Here is a 22,774-nt window from a genome sequence, read left to right as displayed (position 1 = left end):
GGTGGCGCAGTCGGTTAAGCGTCCGACTTCAGCCAGGTCACGATCTCGCGGTCCGTGAGTTCGAGCCCCGCGTCAGGCTCTGGGCTGATGGCTCAGAGCCTAGAGCCTGTTTCCGATTCTGTGTCTCCCTCTCTCTCTGCCCCTCCCCCGTTCATGCTCTGTCTCTCTCTGTCCCAAAAATAAAAAATAAAAAACGTTGAAAAAAAATTAAAAAAAAAAAAGTTAGAATGATTGTTTAAGAGATGTCAGGTGAAATATTTCCTAATTTGTGTCATGAAACAGCCTTAAACCCTATCAAAAGACTATGGCTGTGGGGCGCCTGGGTGGCTTAGTCGGTAGAGCATCTGACTTCAGCTCAGGTTGTGATCCCACAGTTTGTGAGTTTGAGCCCCATATCTGGCTCACTGCTGTCAGTGGCTGTGGGGCGCCTGGGTGGCTCAGTCGGTAGAGCATCTGACTTCAGCTCAGGTTGTGATCCCACAGTTTGTGAGTTTGAGCCCCATATCTGGCTCGCTGCTGTCAGTGTGGAGCTCACTTCTGATTCTCTGTCTCCCTCTCTCTCTGCACCTCCCCCCCACTCAAAACTAATAAAAATAAATTAAAAAGACTATGGCCATAAGTCCCATAGGATGATACACTGCTCAAGAATGCAGTTGCTGAAGCCATGAGAGGTAGCCCTCCAGGTCCACACTCATGGGCTCAGCCATGTTTTCCACAGCAGAGGACTAAGCTAGCATGATCCTGATGGGTGTCACCCCAGTCCCATGCTTCTCCAGACCTAGCCTTTGCCATTATGAGATCAAAACTGAGGCCAGAACCCCACTTCCCTCCTGCTGAGTTCTTCTTTGGGACCTTGTCATTGGGTCAGCCTTGTACGTTACAGTTTTCAAGGTCAGCACTGAAAGAAGCAAATTTCCTTCAAGCCCCTTTAAATTTTTTTTTTTCCAATGTTTATTTATTTTTGGGACAGAGAGAGACAGAGCATGAACGGGGGAGGGGCAGAGAGAGAGGGAGACACAGAATCGGAAACAGGCTCCAGGCTCTGAGCCACCAGCCCAGAGCCCGACGCAGGGCTTGAACTCACGGACTGCGAGATCGTGACCTGGCTGAAGTCGGACGCCCAACCGACTGCGCCACCCAGGCGCCCCTCTTCAAGCCCCTTTAACTGCAGTGAAACTATGTGGCCATTAGGTGGATAGGATGCCTTGTTAATGACCCTGATGCCCAAAGACACTGCAGAGTAGGAGTTGCAAAACATGTGTTTTTTGTTTTGTTGCCATGGGCAATGTTGAAAACAAATTAGTTACCAACATTTAGAGATTAGGATATATCACATGAAAAGGTGATTTTTTTTTCTTGTCTTGAAATTAGAATCTCTCTCAACATACTGGGCCTAAATTCCTAAATGGCAACAGATAACTAAAACATTGTTTCCTGATACCCTATGATAATAAACACATTTGATCTCCGAGGTTCATGGGTTCAAGCCCTGCGTCAGAGCCTGGAGCCTGCTTTGGATTCTGTGTCTCCCCTCTCTCTGCCCCTCCCCCATTCACACTGTCTCTCTCTCTCTCTCTCTCTCTCTCTCTCTCTCTCAAAAGGAAAAAATAAACATTAAAAAAATTTTTTAAATAAATAAATAAAAAGTTTATCCTAAAAGTAAAAGCTAAGGTCACCTGAGTGGCACAGTCAGTTAAGCAACTGACTCTTGATTTTGGCTCATGTCATGATCCCACGATTCGTGAGTTTGAGCCCCACTTCAGCACAGAGCCTGCTTGGGATTCTCTCTCTCCCTCTGTCTCAAAATAAATAAATAAACTTAAAAAAAAGTAAAAGCTACACTTGAAATTCTCTTTAAGGTCTTATGAATTGCACTGCAATTTCCTCTGCCCATTGGAGAAACACATTTTAATGGAGTCCTTTACCTGACTCACCCAGAAAATACCTCCAAAGCCTTCAGGACCATGCCAAACATGATCTCCTGTGCTGAAATGTCACCAGCTTCTTGGGGCTGCTTCCCTGTGCTTCCATTATACCTAAGTCTAGTTAGTCTTTTTCTGATGATGTAATCATCATTCATCTCCCCAACCGGACTGTGAGCAATTTGAGAAAAAAAAAAAAAAAAGGTAATAATTTACAGGGCATTCCTAGCAGCTCAGCTATAATGTCTGATTAATGCTTATTTAATAGTGCATCATCCTTCAGGTCTCAGATTAGATATCGTTTCTATGAAGAAACCTTCCAACCTTTCCTGACACAACTGACTTTACCAGAACCCCTGTTATCCCTCTCCAAATATGGCCAACTTCTCATTCACAGCACCCGTTACAATGGTAGTTCATTGTTTGGTGGGAATTATTTGTTTGTCAGGGCCTTCCGCACCAGATTCGTGAGGCTGAGCCTATGTCTTCTGGTTCCTCAGTGTATTCACCCATCTGCCTAGTACAGTGCCCAGCAGCTATTCTCAAGTGGTTGCATGGCCCATGCATAGTCATCAGGGTCATGACTATCCAGCATAACAGTTCTGCCACTGCCCCCGTGCTCCTGTCTGCTGTCACCATCTGTAAGTCCCAGGAGAAAGGGCCCCTGCCTTCTTTTGCTCACCATTATGGCTCCAGTCCAATGCCTAGTTCAATGTCTGTGTCTGGAGCACCACATATGCCTATCCCTTGCTCCAGTCACCACCTCAGCCCCCAGTTCTGTGCAAACTTTCACCTACATTGTGCAGGTAAAATCTGTCAGTACCTCACTGGCCCAAGGTGTGGAATCCTGGGAGAACCCACTTGACTCACAAGAATACACAAGCCAGAAGCCAGGGTGTTAGTGCCTGTGGGGCCACTCTTGGTCAGTGGACAGTTATATGAGATCCATTTCAGAAAGCTTCTCAAGAGATCCAGGGGGCTGAGGCACAGCAGCCCACGGTGCTAGGCAACTTCTTAATGCATCCTTGTGCTGTCTTTCTCTCTGTTCTTTTTCAAAAATTCCTCTGGCCTCTCACTCTTCCCTGCGATCACTTCCCAAATACACCTCCCATCGAGGCATATACCTATACAGGTGTATATAGGCTCTGCTCTCAGGGAAATCCAGGGCAACATATGATGCAACAATTTGTTGTTGAATGAATGAATGACCCAGTGAATGAACAAGACCTTAACCATTGTGGATGCATGAGCATAACTGGGTCTCCAAAAATATCATGAATGATCATTTGCATTCATTACCACTCCTAAGAATAGAATTACCTCCAACAGATAGAAGATGTTATCCCAAAGAATATCTTTAAAAGAATAGACTCATTAAAAAGCAAGAAGGGACTAGTTGGTGGTTGCCAAGGACTGGCGGGAGGGGGGGATAGGGAGTTATTTTTAATGGAATTAAAATTATTTTAAGGGCACCTGGATGGCTCAGTCGGTTAAGTGCCCAACTTTGGCTCAGGTCATAATCTCACTGCTTGTGAGTTCAAGCCCCACGTCGGGCTCTGTGCTGACGGCTCAAAGCCTGGAGCTTGCTTTGGATTCTCTGTCTCCCCCATCTCTGCCTCTTCCCTGCTTTCTCTCACTCTCTTTCCCTCTCAAAAATAAATAAACCTTAAAAATTAAAAAAATAAAAATAAAATTATTTTAGAAGAATTAACAGAATTTCAGTTTGGAAGATGAAAAAGTTCCGGAGATGGCGGGAGGTGATGGCTGCACCACAGTGCGAAGATACTCAACACCACTAAAATGTACACCTAAAAATGGTTAAAATGATGCATTTTGTTATGGATACTTTACCATAATAAATAATTATAATAACAACTATAAGTATAATAAGATTATAATGATAAAAAACACATTGGACACTAACAAATAGTAGGAAATAAACACCAATGTTGCTACCTGTGATATGGGAGTGGGATTTTAGAATATACACTCTTTAGTTTCCAATTTTCTCCAATGCTATTCTACTGCATTCCTCACCTGACAGTGGTGATGACCGTGCTATTCTTCTTGAGATGGCCCCAAAACATTAATATACATATTTTAGCTAACATTAAATTCTGAGTACAAAAGGAGACTTATTAACTAGCCTGCTTGTCTTTAATGATGATAATTTAATGATGATAATGGAAAAATTTTTGTTTTGTTCTCTTCCATTTCACTTTTGTTAGGACTTAATTTTGACAGGAGGTAAAAATGAGACTAACCCCTGGTATGGCTTGCTTTTCTAAAGGATATGCTTGTAACATATATTATACTTTTATATAAAACATGAACATTAAACAAAGTAGTGCTTTCACTTTTTATGAAAATAAAGCTAACCCTCATTAATTACCTCCTTAATCTCCTTATCACTTCCCATTATTATTATTATTATATATTTTGTTATCATTGATTCTCCATTAACATCCGTGTTCCTTTTTTAAGGTGATCACACTTTCCTTCTCCACAATTTTGGGTTTAACTAAGACCATTTACCCCCAAACTTAGTGATCAGTGTGTGCATTCCATATGCATTCTGCTACTACTAGGTGACAGGATTCTGGGATTTCAACCCACTTTCATCACAGCCACCATTTCTGTTCTGGAGCAAGTTGCTGTATCTCGCTTCCGACCGACTTTTCAGAAATAGTATAAGACCACATAAGAAAAGTTGGAAGTCCCTAGGAATTCCTATATGCGTTGTTTTCTAAGGTTATTCTGTGGAACACTTGTGCCACAGGGTAGTCCCATGAAAATAGGTTTTGATCAAATATATATGAGAAAAGGCTACATGTTTATTCTCCTTTTAGAGACTAACAATGCACAATAAGTGTTTTAAAGTGTCTAAGAAGTCCTTCACTAGAAGGAAGGAAGGAAAGAAGGAAGGAAGGAAGGAAGGGGAAAGAAAGGAAAAGAAAAGGGGAAAGAAAGGAAAAGAAAAGGGGAAAGAAAAGAAAAAAACAAAAGAAAAGAAAAGCAGTCATTTATCTTTGCTGATAAATGAATAAATACCCGGCTACTGAAATTTTTCTTTTATGTAACACCAATCTTAACATCCCTTGGAACAAAGTTTCTACAGAACATACTTTGGGTTTTACATAAATAAAAGTAGCTAATTCTAGGTGGGGAGAGCAGGGAGAGTGAAAATATCTTCTTGGTGTCATGGAGAATTCCCTGTTACTGAAAAACTATAAATGGTTAAGTGACTCCTTGCTGAGGATATTCTTGTCTAATCTCAAACCTGAAGAAGTCACTTCTACAAAGTTGCTTCTAATTTTAGAATGGTAGACAATTAGACAACGAACTATGATATGAAGCTCTTCGTGGCAAACTCAATTGCCTACCATGACTAAGGAGAAATGAGAAAACCATCCAGGATAAGTGCCAGGCAAACCCCATGTGGGCAATGGAAACTGATGCGTTGGGGGCATATGCCCTAATGGGTGCAGTCCCCACTCAGCTTCAGCTGTTGTTCTCACGTAGATGGACGGGCCCAGTATCGCTAGATTGTATGACTGTTCATGAAACCACCTTTCTATGGAAATTGTTCTATGCAGCAAGATACTGTTCTGTGAAAACCTCTTTATTTAAAACTATTGGCTCAGGGGCACCTGGGTTGCTCAGCTGGTTAAACATCCGACTTCAGCTCAGGTCATGATCTCACAGTTCATGAGCTCAAGCCCCACATCAGCCTCGCTGCTGTCAGCGCAGAGCCTGCTTCGGATCCTCTGTTTCCCCTGTCTCTCTGCCCCTTCCTCGCTTGAGCTCTCTCTCTCTCTCAAAAATGAATATACATTTATTTAAAAAATATATTATCATTTTTGCAACTGACTGATGGCTCAGTCAGTTAAGCGGCCAACTTCAGCTCAGGTCATGGACTCACAGTTGGTGAGTTCAAGCCCCACATTGGGCTCAATGCTGACAGCTCAGAGCCTGGAGACTGCTTCAGATTCTGTGTCTCCCTCTTTCTCTGCCCTTCTGCCATTTGTGCTATATCTCTCAAAAATAAATAAGCATTAAAAAAAGAAGTTTAAAAAATATATTAGTCCAATAAAATAAAAAACAAAAACACTGTAAAGGCTAAATTTGGTCCACAGGACAACTGTCTTGAGTCCTCTCACAATGGTGCTCAGAAATGAGTGCCCCTACCCTATGATGTAAAACTGAGGATTTGGGAAGTCCTGTGTCACATTTTCATGTGACACATGTTTGTCATGTTTGCCTCCATCCTGATCAATCCGCCACCTCTTGCTGTGAATGTCTTCTTTACTGCCTGGGAACAAACTTGATTGGAATATGTGAAGAAAGAATGAATATGCAATGAGTGAGGATGTGGAGGGACCTCCTAAGTGGAAACAATAAGGAACCTATAACATCTGAGTTTTGATCATCTTATTCTTTCCAGCTGTTTTCCACATAGTGTGGAGTCACTGTGTTGCCCGAGAAGACTCAGGGACAGTCATCAAGCTTTCAAAAGATAATTTTAATCAATTTTTCTGTTCAGAAATAGCTTTTGCAATTTAAAGCTGTTTTAATATAACATATAATTGATCTCAACTTGCATAAACACAAGGCACTATGGTTTCAAAATTTTATGATGGCTGGCCTTCTTTAAAGGGGGAGGGGCAGGAATGAAAAATGATAGATTTAACTTTACCGAAAAGGTCTCACATCTCTCCTTTCAACTTCTTTAAATCTTCCAGAATGATATCACTCTTGATCATGGTGAGGCAAAGGAAAAATATTTTAGTAGAATAGCTAGATTGGAAAAAAGAAGAGCATGGCAGGAAGGACAGAACGAGGCCATCACTTGTCTAGGGCATTGAATGGAAGGGGCTTTTAGTCTTTCAATTACCTTTTGAAGGTAATTTGATGATGCGACTAATGAGAAACTAATCTTTGTCATCTTTTTTAATCTTGTTTAAATCTTGTTTAATTCCAGAGATAGTGGGTCATTAATGCAAGCAAACGGATCATCCCTAGGGTGACAAGCTTTCTTGAGCACTGACCATGTACCAGGCATCATACTGATATAGAAGTTAAAGAAAAAAAAAAAAAAAAAAAAAAAAGACCTTGTCCTCTAAGATGTCCCAGGTCAGGGAGGAGAAAACCACATTAATATAATGTAGTAAGTGCCACAAGAGACAGCTATATCCATGCATCACAGGACCATGGAAGGAGGCACCTAACACAACTTGGGCAGAAAAGGAAGAAGACAGGTCAGGGAAGGAGTCTACAAGAAGAAGGTAAATGATGAAGAAACACCACTCAACACTTGGGAATAAAGAAAATTATATCATTTTAACTCACGATGGCCGGGAAAGCAAATTCCCTAAATAAGGGGCTTCTACGTTTTAGATGACTCTTCAATAGTGCCAAACCAAAGTGAGTGTTAGTCCTCAGCTTTCATATGTAGATTGTTTTTATTATTTGATGTCTAAAAGCAACCCTCAGTGACTGTACGCTTGCAATCATCGGAGAAGCATGCTGTATATTTTGAAAACTGTCATATTTTTATTTTTTTTTAATTTTTTTTGAATGTTTTATTTATTTTTGACAGAGAGAGACAGAGCATGAGCGGAGGAGGGTCAGAGAGAGAGGGAGACACAGAATCCAAAGCAGGCTCCAGGCTCTGAGCCATCAGCACAGAGCCCGAAGCAGGGCTTGAACTCACGGACTGTGAGATCGTGACCTAAGCCAAAGTCGGACGCTCAACCGACTGAGCCACTCAGGCACCCCAAAACTGTCATACTTTTAGAAGTGCTTGCAATGAATATGTTTTCTCCTTTACAAGTGTGTCTTTATACCAAAACAGAACTGCCACCTTTAAAATGTCACAACAGAGCATGTGGCTTGTAAATGTCCTCTTACGTCAAGAACCTCTTAACTATACTGAGCACAGTCCATGCGCAATTGGCATCTGTAGAGGCTTTTGGAATGGGCTGCATACATTCATGAATCAGCTATAGTATCCATGAAAGTTTTTACTTCATTGATTGACCTCATGTTTATCTTCCAAAAGTAAGAGTTCAATGGGACCTTTGAACGCCTCTATGCTTGACTTACCTAGCCAATGTTTTCTGCAAAACCTATGTGTTTACAATAATGAAATAGATCCCTTTGTGTCACCTTGAAAAGGCAATGCTTCATGTCTATTATCTGAAAATTCTTGGCATAGGAACCCGGCTCTGCCTGTTCCATTTGTTTTAGAGAGTCACTAACAGATCCTCTTTCAAAGATTTACTCCCACAATAAAGATGAGAAACTATCTGTTGTCCCCTGTGACTGATCCCTGAGCTAGTCCTTCTTAGTGATGACAAATAGATTAACACGGGTGAGACCCTGATGTCAGATGACATCTCCAAGCCTTTCTGATATATAAATAAAATTGGCTTCACCTTTCTAAGTCACAGCCATGCCCTCACCAGGATTTCGGGGAATTACCCAGGGACCTAGGCTCACGTATGTCACCTGTGACTCCAAGTAACTGCTCACCTCCTCAAAGCTCATCCCCATAACTCTCCTGTCATTTTTACTCTGCGCCAATGCGGGTGACTTTTCTATGATTTCCACTGAAAACACCCACCCAGAACATTACGTAGAGCAGCCTTTACTCAAACTTTTGTGCCATGGAGAGTATTTACAGCGCAGAAATACAAACTGCTGAGAATGAATCATTAGGCACCTTTGTTGTTACAGGTACATCAGCCACCCTGCATCAGAAATGGCTCCGTTTCTGACTCCCTGCCCCCACCACCTGCAGACTACAGCTCACATCTCCTAACTCAGCCCTTCTCCCTCAAGACTCCCACCGGCTCTGTGCTTCCCTGCTTCCAGGCTGCCCTCTCTGAGTTTCCCCCCTTCAAGTGCCCCCATTTCATTATACCAAGGAGCTGAGCTCCTGGGCCTGTCAGCTGAGTAACTAAAGAGGAAAGAAATGCACTGAAAGGATACTGTGGAGCCCACGGACTCACTCCTGACCGGCCAGAGAAACAGGCCAGAGAGAGGAAGAGAACAAACAAAGCCTCTGCAGCTGAAGCCAGAGCGGAGAGCCCCAGACACCACAGCCCCCACAGAACAGTAGAAGCCATGGCAGGAAGTCCGAAAACCCCTAGATCTGGACGCAGAGGCCACCACTGGCCCCACTGCCAGTTCTGCTGTGGCAGACAGATGTTGCTGATGCGGCTCAGCCATTCCCCACCGCCCCCCTCGGGCCAGAACAGCTTCCTCTCTGCCCTGCTTCTTTGCGTCATTAGCTCCCAATTTCTAATCTGGGGTGCAGGCATCTGATGAGCCAAACCCATGACTTATGCCCATCCATGCCATAGCTGACAAATTAAGCATCTGGCTTCTTGGCTTTTATGGCAGAGACAGACTCTGCTTGCCACCCAACCTCATACAGTAGAAAATAAGTATACAACCATCAGAAAGGGGTTCACATGTCCAGCAGCCAGACGTAAAAAGTGTCAGCGTCACTTTCTATCACCTGTTTGCCTCCTGGCCTTTCTGGCTCCTTGATGACTCTGGCACAACCAAAGACTTACTATAGCCTTGCCTTTGCTAAACAAAGGGCAATCTTCTCCAGCCTCACTGTCTAGGATGCAAAACCTGTCAGTTTTGTTCTCTCAAACTTTCCTGTCTTCTGCCTGAAATGTAAACTGTATATTTCTGGGAACCTAAATTTTAGAAGATGAAGGACATGCTTAAACTCTTCTCAGGCTACTGTTTAAGATGACAGGTCATGATTTCTTTTCCAGGTCCCACTTAAAGAAAAACTTTAAGACCACTTCTGTCCCTAAAGTTCAGTTTTTATTTTGAATAGTTTCTAGTACCTCTTGAGATCATAACAGAAGGAGTAATTATAAGAATAAGAGATACCCTGTTGACTCCCAGAGGCTGCATCTTCCTTCCAACTTTTCTTTATACCTGCACTGTCCATGTATGCCGTGCCTAATACTAACATTGGGCACTTGAAATAAGGCAAATCCAAATGTCAGCACTTGAAATGTACTGAAAGTATAAAAGATTTTGAGCACTTAGTATTTACTTAGAATGTAAAATATCTCATAATTTTATATCAATTGTCTATTGAAACAATATTATAGATATATTGAGTTCAGTAAAATATATTATTAAATTAATGTCATCTGTTCCCTTTTTCTAATTTCTAAAGCAACTCTTAGAACATTTAAACTTACATATGCTTACATAATGCTTACGTTACACTGTTTTGCACTCTGAAATGCACCTGTATTTTTAAATTAATTCCAGTATAGTTAACATACAGTGTATTAGTTTCAGGTGTACAATATAGTGATTCAGTAATTCCATATATTAGTGTCATCAAGATGAGTGTGCTCTGAATCCCCTTCACCTGTTTTATCAATCCCCCCCCCCACCCTGCCAACTCCCCTCTGGTAACCATCTGTTTGTTCTCTACAGTTAAAAGACTGGGTTTGGGGAGTTTTTTTAGTTTGTCTCTTCCCCCCCCTCCTTATTTGTTTTGTTTCTTAAATTCCACACATGAATGAAATCATATGGCATTTGTGTTTCTCTTAACTGACTTATTTCACTTAGCATTATACTCTCTAGGTCTATCCATGTTGTTTGTAAGGGGCAGGATTTCGTTCTTTTTTATGGCTGAATAATACTCCATGGTGTGTGTGTGTGTGTGTGTCTTTTGTGTGTGTGTGTCTTTTGGGTGTTGAGTTTTATCATTTTTTTTATATATTTTGAATACTAACCCTTTATTGGATATGTCATTTACAAATATCTCCTCCCATTCAGTAGTTTGTCTTTTAGTTTTGTTGCTTGTTTCCTGCACTCTGCAGAAACTTTTTATTTTACTGTAATCTCAATAGTTTATTTTTGCTTTTATCTTCTTGCCTCAGGAGACATATCTAGAAAGATGTTATTATGGCCAATGTCAGATAAATTGCTGCCTGTGCTCCCTACTAGGATTTTTATGGTTTCAGGTTTCACATTTAGGTCTTTAATCCATTTTGAGTTTATTGTTGAGTATGGTATAAGAAAGTGGTCCGGTTTCATTCTTTTGCTTGTGGCTCTCCAGTTTTCCCAGCACCATCTGTTGATGAGATTGTCTTTCCCCCATTGTATATCCTTTCCTCCTTTGTTGAAGATTAATTGACCATATAGTTGTGGGTTTCTTTCTGGGCTTTCTATTCTGCTCCATCAATCTATGTGTCTATTTTTGTCCCAATACCATACCATTTTGACTACTACAGCTTTTTTTATATGAAATTTGTCAAATTGGTTTCCATACGACACCCAGTGCTCATCCCAACAGGTGTCCTCCTCCATGCCCATCACCTACCCTCCCCTCCCTCCCACCCCCCCCCATCAGCCCTCAGTTTATTCTCAGTTTTTAAGAGTCTCTTATGGTTTGGCTGTCTCCCTCTCTTTTTTTTTTCCTTCCCCTCCCCCATGGTCTTCTGTTAAGTTTCTGTTTCTGTTTCTGTTAAGGATCCACATAAGAGTGAACACATATGGTATCTGTCTTTCTCTGTATGACTTATTTCACTTAGCATAACACTCTGCAGTTCCATCCATGTTGCTACAAAAGGCCATATTTCATTCTTTATCATTGCCACGTAGTATTCCATTGTGTATATAAACCACAATTTCTTTATCCACCCATCAGTTGATGTACATTGAGGCTCTTTCCATAATTTGGCTATTGTTGAAAGTGCTGCTATAAACATTGGGGTACAAGTGCCTAGAAATCTGGGATTGTGATCACTCCAACTTTGTGTTTCTTTTTCAAGATTGCTTTGGCTATTCAGGGCCTTTTGTGATCCATACAAATTTTAGGATTGTTGGTTCTAGTTCTGTGAAAAATGCTGCTGGTATGCACCTATAATTTTCAGTCAATGAGCATGTAGCCCATTCTATGCCTGCATACTACAAAATGAAAAAAAGCCTTTGAGAGTCAGTTATAACTGAGAATACTCTTCTAAAATTCTTTTGCATGAACAAACCCAAAATTTATTCATCACTCATTTAGCACTTTTCTAAATTAAGTAATCAATTAACCAATTATTGAACACTAGTGTGTGTAAAATGCTGTGTTGTTGGTTGGGACTAGAGTTATACACAAATCAGGTACAGTCACTGTTTCATGCAAAATGAAGTGATTAAAAGCATGGGCCATGGAGCCTGACCATGTGGGTCTAAATTCTGGTTCCATCCATTACCAGCATGTGCTCTAGGATATGTTAAGAGTTCTTCACTTTTTTAATCTATAAAACATGAATCCTAGCTGGTAAAAATGTTGTGAGGATTATGTTAGCTTATCCATGAAAGGTACATGGAAGGGTTAGTTACCTACTGCTGCATAACTTAGCAGCTTGAAACAATACACATTTATTATCTCACAGTTTCAGTAGATCAGAGATCCAAGCTTAACTGTGAAATCACAGTACTGCACAAAGTACTGCACGGTTTGATTACTAAGTCATTAGCTGATAAGCAAACCTCACAGAGCAGCTTCATGTCAGCCAAGGCCACACACAACTGTGCACAACACATTTGAACTGACAGATTTTGACATGTTAGAAATACAACATCGGTGCACACTGGGGATCCCTGGTGCCAGAAACAAAGGCGACAGAAGGAAAAAAACTAGTCCTTAGTAGTTTCCTCCTCCTTGATTTTAACTGAAGCACTCTCTCAAGCTTTGACCAACATACAGAGCTTGATTTCCAGGCTAATGGCTTTGGCCAGGGGTCATGGCAGTGTTAACCACCTGCTGGTGCTTATCCAGGATATTTGCCAAGGTTGAGTCTCATCTGAAGGTTCAACTGAAGAAGGATCCACTTGGAAGTTCATGCAGGGGTGTTGGCAGGATTCACATCTTTGGGGGAATGTTGGACTAAGGGCTTCATTTTCTAGAGGTTGTTCCTTGCCTGGGTATTTCAGATGTTGCACTGAGCTTCATTAAAGACAGGAATAGAGAAAGTCTTTTAATGTGGAAATAGGAATCTCTTGCAATCTAGTCATAGAAATCATAGTCCCTCAACTTTGAGGTATTCTATTGTTTAGAAGTAAGTTGCTGAAAGCTAAGAGATTATTTAATGCTATGAATCCCAGGAGGCAGAGATCATTTGGGGACCATTGTAGAAGCTACCTACCACAGTTACCTGGTACAGAGTAAGTGCATGCTAGCTTTTGTTATTTATGGCACTTCTGGTCCAATGAGGGGTTGTTGAACTGTGAAGTGGAAGGGGAAATAGATGGTACCTTGGGAGCAAGTATGATGACTTAAGGCCAGAGAGAGAGGTGGTATATTTGAGGTACTTGGAGAGGACTGGCTTTGCTAGAGCATGAAGATATTGTAGAGGAAAACAGGGATCAGGTGGCTGAAAGGCAATGTAAGCCAGAGAGAGATTTGGGACTTTATCCTGAGGAAATGGAAAGCTATTGAATTTTCTGCAGGGAAGTTACATGACCAGATTTGAAAACATCACTTTGGTTACATTGTGTTAAGGACAGTTTGGAGAGAAGCAAGAGTAGACACAGGAAAGCCATTTTGGGGGATTTCATAATGGTTCAAGTGAGAGGTGATGATAGCCAGGGCCATAATGGCAGCAGTGGGAAATATATTACAGATCTGTAATAACAGGACATGGTGAATTATAAGATGTGGATACAGGGGTGCAGGGTGGTGAGGAAGAGGCAAATGATGATCCCAAGTTCACCCTTTATAGAACTAGATGAGTGATGGCTTGTATACTACCAAAGGCAATATTGTAGAAAGAACATATTTTGAGGGAAAAGATGACTTTAATCCTGGAAATAATGAATTTTAAGGAGCCTGTGAGATATCTAAGGATGTCTGAGATCATCTGCCAAATGCAGCTTTGAGGACTGAAGAGAGTTGAGGACAGCTCTGAAGCACTTTGATCTTCAAAAGTTGCACAGAAGATCTTCTTCAAGAAAAGGAAAATGAGAATAAAAGACCAGAGAAATTGGAGAAAAGTCAAAACCAATAGGAAGAAAAAAATGTTAGTAGAAGTGATTGGTCAACTGTGTGGAATAATTCAGAAAGGTCAGGCTCTGACAAATGTCCAAAAAACTAGTTACTCGGGGTTATTTATGACCCTGGCACTAGCACTTTGGTAGAAGGGCAAACAGGGAAACTTAGTTGGATTGATTTGGAGAGAAAATGGGAAGCAACATGATAGAGGCTACAGATATAAATACACACAATACATCTGAGAAGGTTGCCTATAAAGAAGTGAAGAGAAATATGGCATTATCTGGAGAAAATATGGACAAAATTGAAACCTTTGTTTTGTTGCACTTGTTTTAAATAGAAGAGTTTGTGTACCATTAAATATAGGTAGAAATTGGCCAGCAGAAATGGGGGTGGGGGTACAGGAGAGTAGGAAGAATTGATACAGCAAGGTTCCTGAACAGATGGCTATGTCTGTAACCCAAAGCACCAGCAGAGGGGTTTAGAAGGAGGGGCTGTTCCATTTTAACAAGGCAAAGAAAGAAAGGTTGTGTACTTCGTCCTGGTGGATTTGGTATTGGAACACTGAATGTGTTCTGATAGAATGGCTTCTATTGCCTTTTTAACAAACCCTTTCCTTCAGATGTTGAGTAGCCCAAGCATTCTAAATCCTCGCTACTCCAAGTGTGGCCCTGGGACCAGCAATATCAGCATTACCTGTGAGCTTGTTAGAAAAACAGAATCGGGGCACCAGGGTGGCTCAGTGGGTTGAGTGTCCGACTTCAGCTTAGGTCATGATCTCACAGTCAGTGAGTTCCAGCCCGGCATCGGGCTCTGTGCTGACAGCTCAGAGCCTGGAGCCTGCTTCAGATTCTGTGTCTCCCTCTCTCTCTGCTCCTCCCCTGCTTGCACTCTATCTCTCTCTGTCTCTCAAAAATAAACGTTAAAAAGAAAAGAAAAACAGAATCTCGGGCCCCACCCCAGGCCTACCTTATCAAAACTGATTTTTAACAAGGTTCCCAGGTCATTCCTTCTTACTTCTTGAAGGACCTTTCCATAATCATATAAGTATCATCATAAATACTGATATAAGCTGATTTTTATCATTCTACTAAGGTGACAGTTGAATGCCCTGGCCCTTGACTGCATCAAGGAGGTGGAAACAGGAAGGATCACATGGAAGTGGTCCTCTATTAGTTTTATGTAAACCATAGAATAAAGAACTTCTTTGATTTATTTCTGACACATTCGAAGCTGAAGATCTATGGGTGAAAACAAAGAATTAAAAAAAAAAAATCAGAATAGTTTCCCATTCTAAAAAAGCTGAATGGAATTTAAGTAGAAGTGATAACTAAGATTCTAACCAGTGAGCTGAGAGGTGACAGGAGGACTAAGCCCAGTACCTACGGAAATCATAGAATCATAGAGTTGGAAAGATACCAGACGTGATCTAGTGCAAGGGCCAGCCAGAGCGATAGTCCCTCCTACCTCACCCAATCCTATAGCTTCTTTTATTTCCCCGCTTCCCCTCATAAGGAACTGGCTCCTTTTCATCATTAGGATCCTTTTTCATCATTAGAACCCAGTTGTTACCGGAATTTTCCTTTCTTATTTTTAATATTTCCCTGGACTTCCACCCATGGGGCCCAAATTTGGCCTTGTTAGGTTGCAAGAATTTTTACTGAATCCCTTGTTGCACAACAACCCCCAAAACACTTGACACAGGAGTTTCATCTATCCTAAGTCCTTTCTCGATACTTTGCTTCAGACAGGCCCAATATGCACAGCTTCTGAAGTTCTCTTCATTCCAGACATTTCCTTCAGGATGCAGAATAATTTCCCAGTGTGCCAAGGGGCAAAGCAATGCCTAACACATCACCTGAGTAATGAAGACTAATTTAGAACATTAATTTTCCCTGATCCATTTCTCCATTATTGCAGCCTAATATCACATTAATGCTTCACAGCCATTTCACACTCTTGGTGTCTATTAAAAGCTTGTGGTCAATTGTAATCCTCTGATTTTTTTTTCACAGGAAGTGCTGCCAAAGTGGACATCTTTCCACCTGCCTGTATGCCAGAGTGTGTGTTCATCGCAGACCTCCCTGTGCATCACTGCAGAGTCAGGGACTGGTCGCAAACCTCACTCTGTTCAACTATACCATGACCGTAATGATGTCGATATCACATGTGAGGTATCAAAGAACACACCTTGTCCTCCTAAACATGTGCTCCTCTTCTAAAGAACAACCTATTTATAAACTCGGGCTTTGGGGAGGACCTGAGGTGACCAGGCTATTTACCGTTCTAGAAGCTAATTTGTGATTCACAGCCTTCCCTTCTTCTTACCAAGGATGCCTTCCCCGTCCCTGCTTCCAATAATTAAATACCCAGCTAATTAATTTCCTTTCCTCACACCCAGGGTGACTGACTCTTGACTCTTTTTTTTTAAACTACTGAGCAGGTCAAGAAACCCAACCCCTCCCCAGCAACCAGAGCCCCGCCTCTGCCCCAGGAAGCTGAGAGTTGAAGGGGGGGGGTGCGGCTGGGGGGGGTCCCCTCCTACTCCAGGCCAGGTCCCCTCCTACTCCAGGCCAGTCGGGCTGAAGAGCTCAAGCTCTGAGGAGCTCAAGCTCTGACGCCTCATTTGGTTGGCCGGCCAAGGTCACTCTAAAAATTGCTGCTGCTGGGACTTTGTCAGGTGGCTGCTGGTGGCTCCCCACCGCATTTTCCTTCTCCCTCCCTCCCTCCCTCTCTCTCTCTCTCCACAGATTGCTTCCCAAGAGGAGCCTGCTGCTGAAAACTCACCATCACACGTCTGGACGCCACTTCGCACAGGAGGGTAAGGAGCTGGGGCCACGCTCTCCAATTCCTGTCTTCTAGATTCGAGGGTGCGTATGGGTGTGTGGGTGCGAGAGGGTGGCCGTGACCGCGTGCTCCCGGCTCCGGAGCAATTCACTGACTGCCGTCTACAGCGGGCGGTAACGTTCTGTGCCTGTGCCCGATGGGAAATTGGGAGCCAGAAAACATTTTCTTGAAATGTAAGGAATGCCATAGATTAGGAGAATGCCTAGGGATAGAAATGCATGAGAGGGATGCCTTTAAATAGTAAAACTGCTAGTCGTTTCTATTAATAATTTTAAGTCTCTAAAGCCTAATGTATTTTTTTTCTTCCTCTCTATTTTATAAGGAAAGGAGGGACAAAGTAACATTCTTAGGTTTGGTTCACAAGGTTTAGAATTCCCTCTTCATTTTGATCAGGAACCATGTAAACATTTAGTACCTGATCCATTTAGATGAAATACAGTCCGTTTCAACTCAGTTGGTAGCACAAAAGTCAGATAAACTCTGAATTCCCAGAAATATTCCTACTGGCAAGATAGAAACTCCCCCTATGAAAAGAAAGTATTGTTGACTGAACCATAAGACAAATTTTTGTTCCCGATGTACACATATGGCTATGCTGATCATACGTTTTAGGTTAGAAATGAAACGGTAAAGTGGAAACCCCCCCCTCAAGTCCAACTTAACTTAAAATGGCAAGCAGCAGAGGCTGGAGTGTTTCTATTCCAGGAGTCAGTCCTGATGAGCTCGGACAGATGCAGCCACAGGAATGTGACAGGACAGGGAGAAGGCGCAGCTGATTCGCCCCTTTGGCAAGGACACATTCTGGGATCCCAGCTCATTCTGGCATGAGAGTGACAGTGACACTTTAGCACACATGGCTTTTCAGCTTGCCCCATGTGGAGTCTCTCCCAGGAGGCAAGGGTGGAGGGCAGCAGAAAAGAGATTGTTCTTAAATATAAAGTGACAATTCTTTTCTATAGTCAGCTCTAGAAGATTTTCATTTGAGAGCTGTATCAGGCCGGGACACAGTGTAATTCTTTCACAGTGACTTGCCCACTCCTTGAAGACAGTAGAATTTTGTGACTATTTCTTGTCTGACCATTCTCAGCCCAATGGTTCTGGGTCTATTTTGGGTTACGGGCCCTTTTCAGAAGATTTCATGAAATCTCTAAGCCCACTCTACAGAAAAACACAAACACACAGGCGTAACATGTTTCATAATATTCCAGAAATTTTCATGGAATTCACGGACTCACTTGAAACCTTAGCCAGAGCAAGGTTTCCAGATAAAATACAGGATACCCAAACTATATTTGAATTTCAGATAAACCACCCAGTTTTTTGTATAAGTATGTCCCAAATATTTCAGGGGATATACTGATTCTAAAATATGATTCAAGGTTTATCTGAAATTCAAATTTAACTGGACATCTCGTATTTTTATTTGCTAAATCTGTAAATCTCCTGTCCCAGTTGGTTTATTTGTATCTGATAAAATTGATTGTAGGGTTCTGAAAAACCATATTGAGGGGAGAAAAGATATGGGACCAGACTTTGACAATTCTGGCAGCCAAAGCCAGCTGTTTCACCTTAACTCTCTGTAAACTTTTAGAACTGAGAGGTACACATTTTCTCATTTGATGGATGATTGAAGTGAATTCCTACTTGGTTGAGGTTTTGCCATACTTCCATTAGATGGTTAGAGCAAAAAGATCACCAAAACTCAATTTCCAGTTCTGTGACAACCAAAGAGACATTAATCTGAATAATTACATTTCCAACCAGTCCCACAACCCATATACATACAAAAGTCTAAGAAGAGATTTCAACAAAACCAAAACCAAACATTTTAGTACTAGTTCCTTGCATCCTGTGTGCGGTCTTAGTGAGTGGAATTACAATCAACTCTGCGTATGGTTTCTGTATCCTTTACACATAAAAGCCAGGCGCAATTCTCTAGCTAAGTTAAACCATATGGAATTAATACTTGTTTTTAAACAAAAATTGATAATTTCATATGCATCCCAACACATAATAAAAGGAAGTGCTTTATTCTCTGATCAACACATTCCTGTAGGATCTCCTTGAACCTATTTCTGTTTTTGGCTTACCCAACCGATTAGAGTTTTATATCTTTACTACCCATAACAGGATTAAGAAATCCACAGGCTCTGTTCCTCCTCAAATTTATTTTACATTCAAAAAGGCATTTCCTTTATTTTAGTGTTTGGAGTTTTTATAACTCCATTTCGTGTTCTCTGTATCCAAATTTTTATCTTAGAACCTTGGTTCTGCCTCACTTAGTCTGTGTCTTCCCATGCTGGAAAGAGCTAACTTTTTAACCTGCTACAGAGTTTAGCCTACCCTGGGTCTAAGAGAGGTGATTATAGGGGTCAGGACTCAATCTGGGTTTGAATCTGTGCTCCACTGCACACTACATACTTGTGTGACCTTGATACGTTTTTAAACTCTCTCTGAACCTTAATTTCTTCATTGGTAAAATGAACATAATATACCCTATCTTTTAGGATTTCAGTGGTGCTTAAATTTAAAAAAAAAAGTCACATCAAGTACTTAACTCAGGGCTCAGCACACAGTAAGGTCTCAATTAATAAATGCTAGCTATATAATTATTTTGAACAGACATGGAGGTAACAGTTTACATTTAATACATAGTGTAGATTCATGCTTGGTGGTTTATAGTTAGGAATTAATTATGAATGTACTTAAATTTGGCAAATATGAAAGATGATGAAAACTGTGATGGCTCACATGACTGTTGCCATGTGTTCATCAGATGTTGAATACATGACACCATCATAATAGAAATGACACGAGAGCCAAGATCTGCGGTGGACAATGGGAGGAAAGTGTGGAATTGCATCCCTAGTACCCTTCTACCTAGTTTCTAATGGGCAGCCCTTCCAGGGGACCCAAGAGGCTGCTCCGGGTAATATTGGACAGAGCAGAGACAGAAGGAGGGAGGCTATGGTGTCCATCACCAGAAAAAAAGAATTGTCTGGGGTTTCTGCACAGAATGAAGGGATAGTTTGGAAGTATAGCGAGCTTTCTATAACCCTCTGCACCCTGTGCAGTCTTTCACCCAAAAAGAGAAGGGAAAGGAAAGGATTTGCAGTGCCTTCCGTTATACTTAGCTGTTCATCCCATTACACAACCTCTTCTGCTGTAACTAACTGGACCAGTTCCTCTTTCCAGTGAGTCCTACTATGGTAGGGGCTGTGTGAAAACTGCAAGTCCTAACTGTCTCAGGGAGCATGTGTGGTTCTTCCTTTCTTTGATCCTGGAGTGGTGGTGGGGAGGCCCACAGCTTCCTAGAGCCCCCCTGGGTAGGGAGGGAGAATCAAGCCTGTTGTGCTTTAAGAACAACAGAGAAACAGTCTTGAAACTCTCCCAGCCTAGGACACCTCAGCAAGGCTGTGCTTCTCACCATCTAGACCATGACCCCAGTCAAAGCCTTCCTAACCTCCCTCTATGGTAACTGTGGTCATTGCCCTGCCAAGAAGCCTGGGCAATGTCTCAGTAGCTTGACCACAAGACACTCACTCAGTTAAAAAAAGAGAAAAAAGCTTTAAAAAAAAATAACAGTAATTAAAACCCTCATCCAACTGTGAGTTAATATATAATTGAATCAATGAAAGCGCAATGCTTTCAAAATTTATTGCTTAATTTCTAGGTTATACTCTAGATTACATATGAACATATGTATGCAACTTATTTGTAAAACATCTGTTCCTCACAACCACGTTGTGGGGCTGTCACTGTGACCATCATCAGCCATCACTTACAGTATGACCCAGGGCACACAGTGAACATTTGTATAATTGTAGAAGAAACAGTAAAGTGTTCCTGTACAAATTGTTTCTGAATATATGTTTGCATATGACCTGAGTGACTGAGCATTTGCATTTGCAGTGACTGAGTAATATATTTTGTAAATATTCAGTTCTTTCTGATCATTCGTTGTACAATCAGCTTGGAAGCCCAGCGCCATGACGGAATGAGTAAATAGCAGTGGATTAAATTGTTCCACTTTACCTTCACACATCTGCTCCTTAGGCTGCCCTTTTACAACCCCCTTCCTTTCAAGCTGTCCTTGCTCTTCATTTAAATGTGACTGTGAAAGAATGATGGTCGGTCACGTGGCACGGTGAGTGTATATGTGTGTGTGTGCACACATACACCCACTGTAACATCCCTGTGCCTGTACTCCCCAGCAAGGCCCCAGGGTGAGGGATCTGTAGAGTTTGTTGCAGGCTTGTCTGTCTGCCTGATGAGAACGGAGCCTCTTGGGTTTTGATCTGCCATAATGAGAAAGCTAGTCTTCTCTGCAGTAGGGCCCTGAGTAGCTGCCCTTACCACTCTTACTGACCTGTATTCCTCCTCGAATTGAGAAAAGCAGTGGCCAGAGCCCCATGCAGGGCCAATAGGAATTAGAGGAGCAGGCCCAGTGGAAAAGCATCTGTCGGGATACAGGAGCCCGTGAACATCTCTGCAGCCTAGAGGACATCATCAGAACTTTGCCCAGCTTCAGAGCAGTGACTGACCCTCAGAGTCCTGTGAGAGTCTTTAGGGTCCTTATTGGAGGAACATAGCCCACACTAAGAACACCTGGCCAGGTGGATACACAGCCTCACCTCCAAGGTGCACACCTAGAAAAAGGATGTAGTGGCAGCTCTAGTACAGAATGATTGAATATGTGAGCATGTCTGGGAAAATATGGCCACTAGGAAGTTGAAGGCAAGCTCTGGTTTCAGTAGTCTTTTATAGTCTCCTGACGACTTCTCTCCCTCTAACTCGCCTAGAGAGAGCTTAAGAAGCCAGTTACCTGGATTTTGAGGGCTCTAAAAGACCTCTCTTATTTTAAAAATGTACATATTAAAATGTTACCTAGAATATTAATTAAGTGATGCCTGGGTGGCTCAGCCAGTCAGGCGTGCGACTTCGGCTCATGTCATGATCTCGTGGTTCGTGAGTTTGAGCCCTGTGTCAGACTCTGTGCTGATGGCTCAGAGCCTGGAACCTACTTCGGATTCCGTGTCTCCCTCTCTCTCTGCCCGTCCCCTGCTTGCGCTCTCTCTCTCTCTTTCAAAAATAAATAAACATTTAAAAAATGTCAACAGGGGCGCCTGGGTGGCGCAGTCGGTTAAGCGTCCGACTTCAGCCAGGTCACGATCTCGCGGTCCGTGAGTTCGAGCCCCCGTGTCAGGCTCTGGGCTGATGGCTTGGAGCCTGGAGCCTGTTTCCGATTCTGTGTCTCCCTCTCTCTCTGCCCCTCCCCCGTTCATGCTCTGTCTCTCTCTGTCCCAAAAAAAAAAAAAAAAAAAAAAAAAGTTGAAAAAAAATAAAAAATGTCAACAAAGAGCATGTCTTAAAAATAAATAAAATAAAATAAAATAAAATAAAATTTTAATTAATAGGGGTACCTGGCTGCCTCAGTCGGTAGAGCACGCAACTCTTGATCTTGGGGTTGTGGCTTTGAGCCCATGTTGGGTATAGAGATTACTTAAAAATAAAATGTTATTAAAATATTAATTATACTAAATTAATTTAACTGATTAATATTATTTAAAATATCATTTAAATAATAAAATTATATATACATAATAAACAGCTGACCCTTGAGCAACATGGGGGCTAGGGGAGCCAAACCCCTGCACACTCAAAAATCTGTGTATAGCTTTTGACTCCCCCAAAACTTAACTACTGATCACAAGGACCATAAGACATCACGTTTTGCTGCCATAAAAAATTTCCTGGAGAGACAGACTGTTTATGCAGAGGTGATTAGGGTCACACAGCATGTTAAGAGAATATTTGCAACTCTTTTTTTTTTTTTTTTTCAACGTTTATTTATTTTTGGGACAGAGAGAGACAGAGCTTGAACGGGGGAGGGGCAGAGAGAGAGGGAGACACAGAATCGGAAACAGGCTCCAGGCTCCGAGCCATCAGCCCAGGGCCTGACGCGGGGCTC

The 22,774-nt window shown here is 41.9% G+C and overlaps 1 protein-coding gene and 1 long non-coding RNA gene across 6 annotated transcripts in view; one reads left to right on the top strand and one right to left on the bottom strand.

Moving 5' to 3' along the window:
• LOC147580989 (uncharacterized) overlaps positions 1-17,619 on the bottom strand; it is a 29,766-nt gene extending 12,147 nt beyond the window's left edge. The window contains exon 1 of the long non-coding RNA XR_015251298.1: positions 16,744-17,619. This is a non-coding gene — a long non-coding RNA (uncharacterized LOC147580989). The remainder of the gene's footprint in view (positions 1-16,743) is intronic.
• KLHL31 (kelch like family member 31) overlaps positions 16,576-22,774 on the top strand; it is a 58,838-nt gene continuing 52,639 nt past the window's right edge. For 3 of the 5 annotated variants that reach the window (XR_015251295.1, XR_015251296.1, XR_015251297.1), the window contains exon 1: positions 16,576-16,826. The gene's annotated coding sequence lies outside the window, so the exon portion shown is untranslated. The remainder of the gene's footprint in view (positions 16,827-22,774) is intronic. The other 2 variants (XM_086707086.1, XM_086707085.1) reach the window with 2 other exon arrangements.

This window comes from Puma concolor, chromosome B2 (assembly GCF_028749965.1).
Source record: "Puma concolor isolate L17-30 chromosome B2, mPumCon1.1.hap2, whole genome shotgun sequence".
Lineage (NCBI taxonomy): Eukaryota > Metazoa > Chordata > Mammalia > Carnivora > Felidae > Puma > Puma concolor.
Note: the sequence above shows the minus strand (reverse complement) of the source record. Positions and strands in the feature narration are given on the sequence as shown.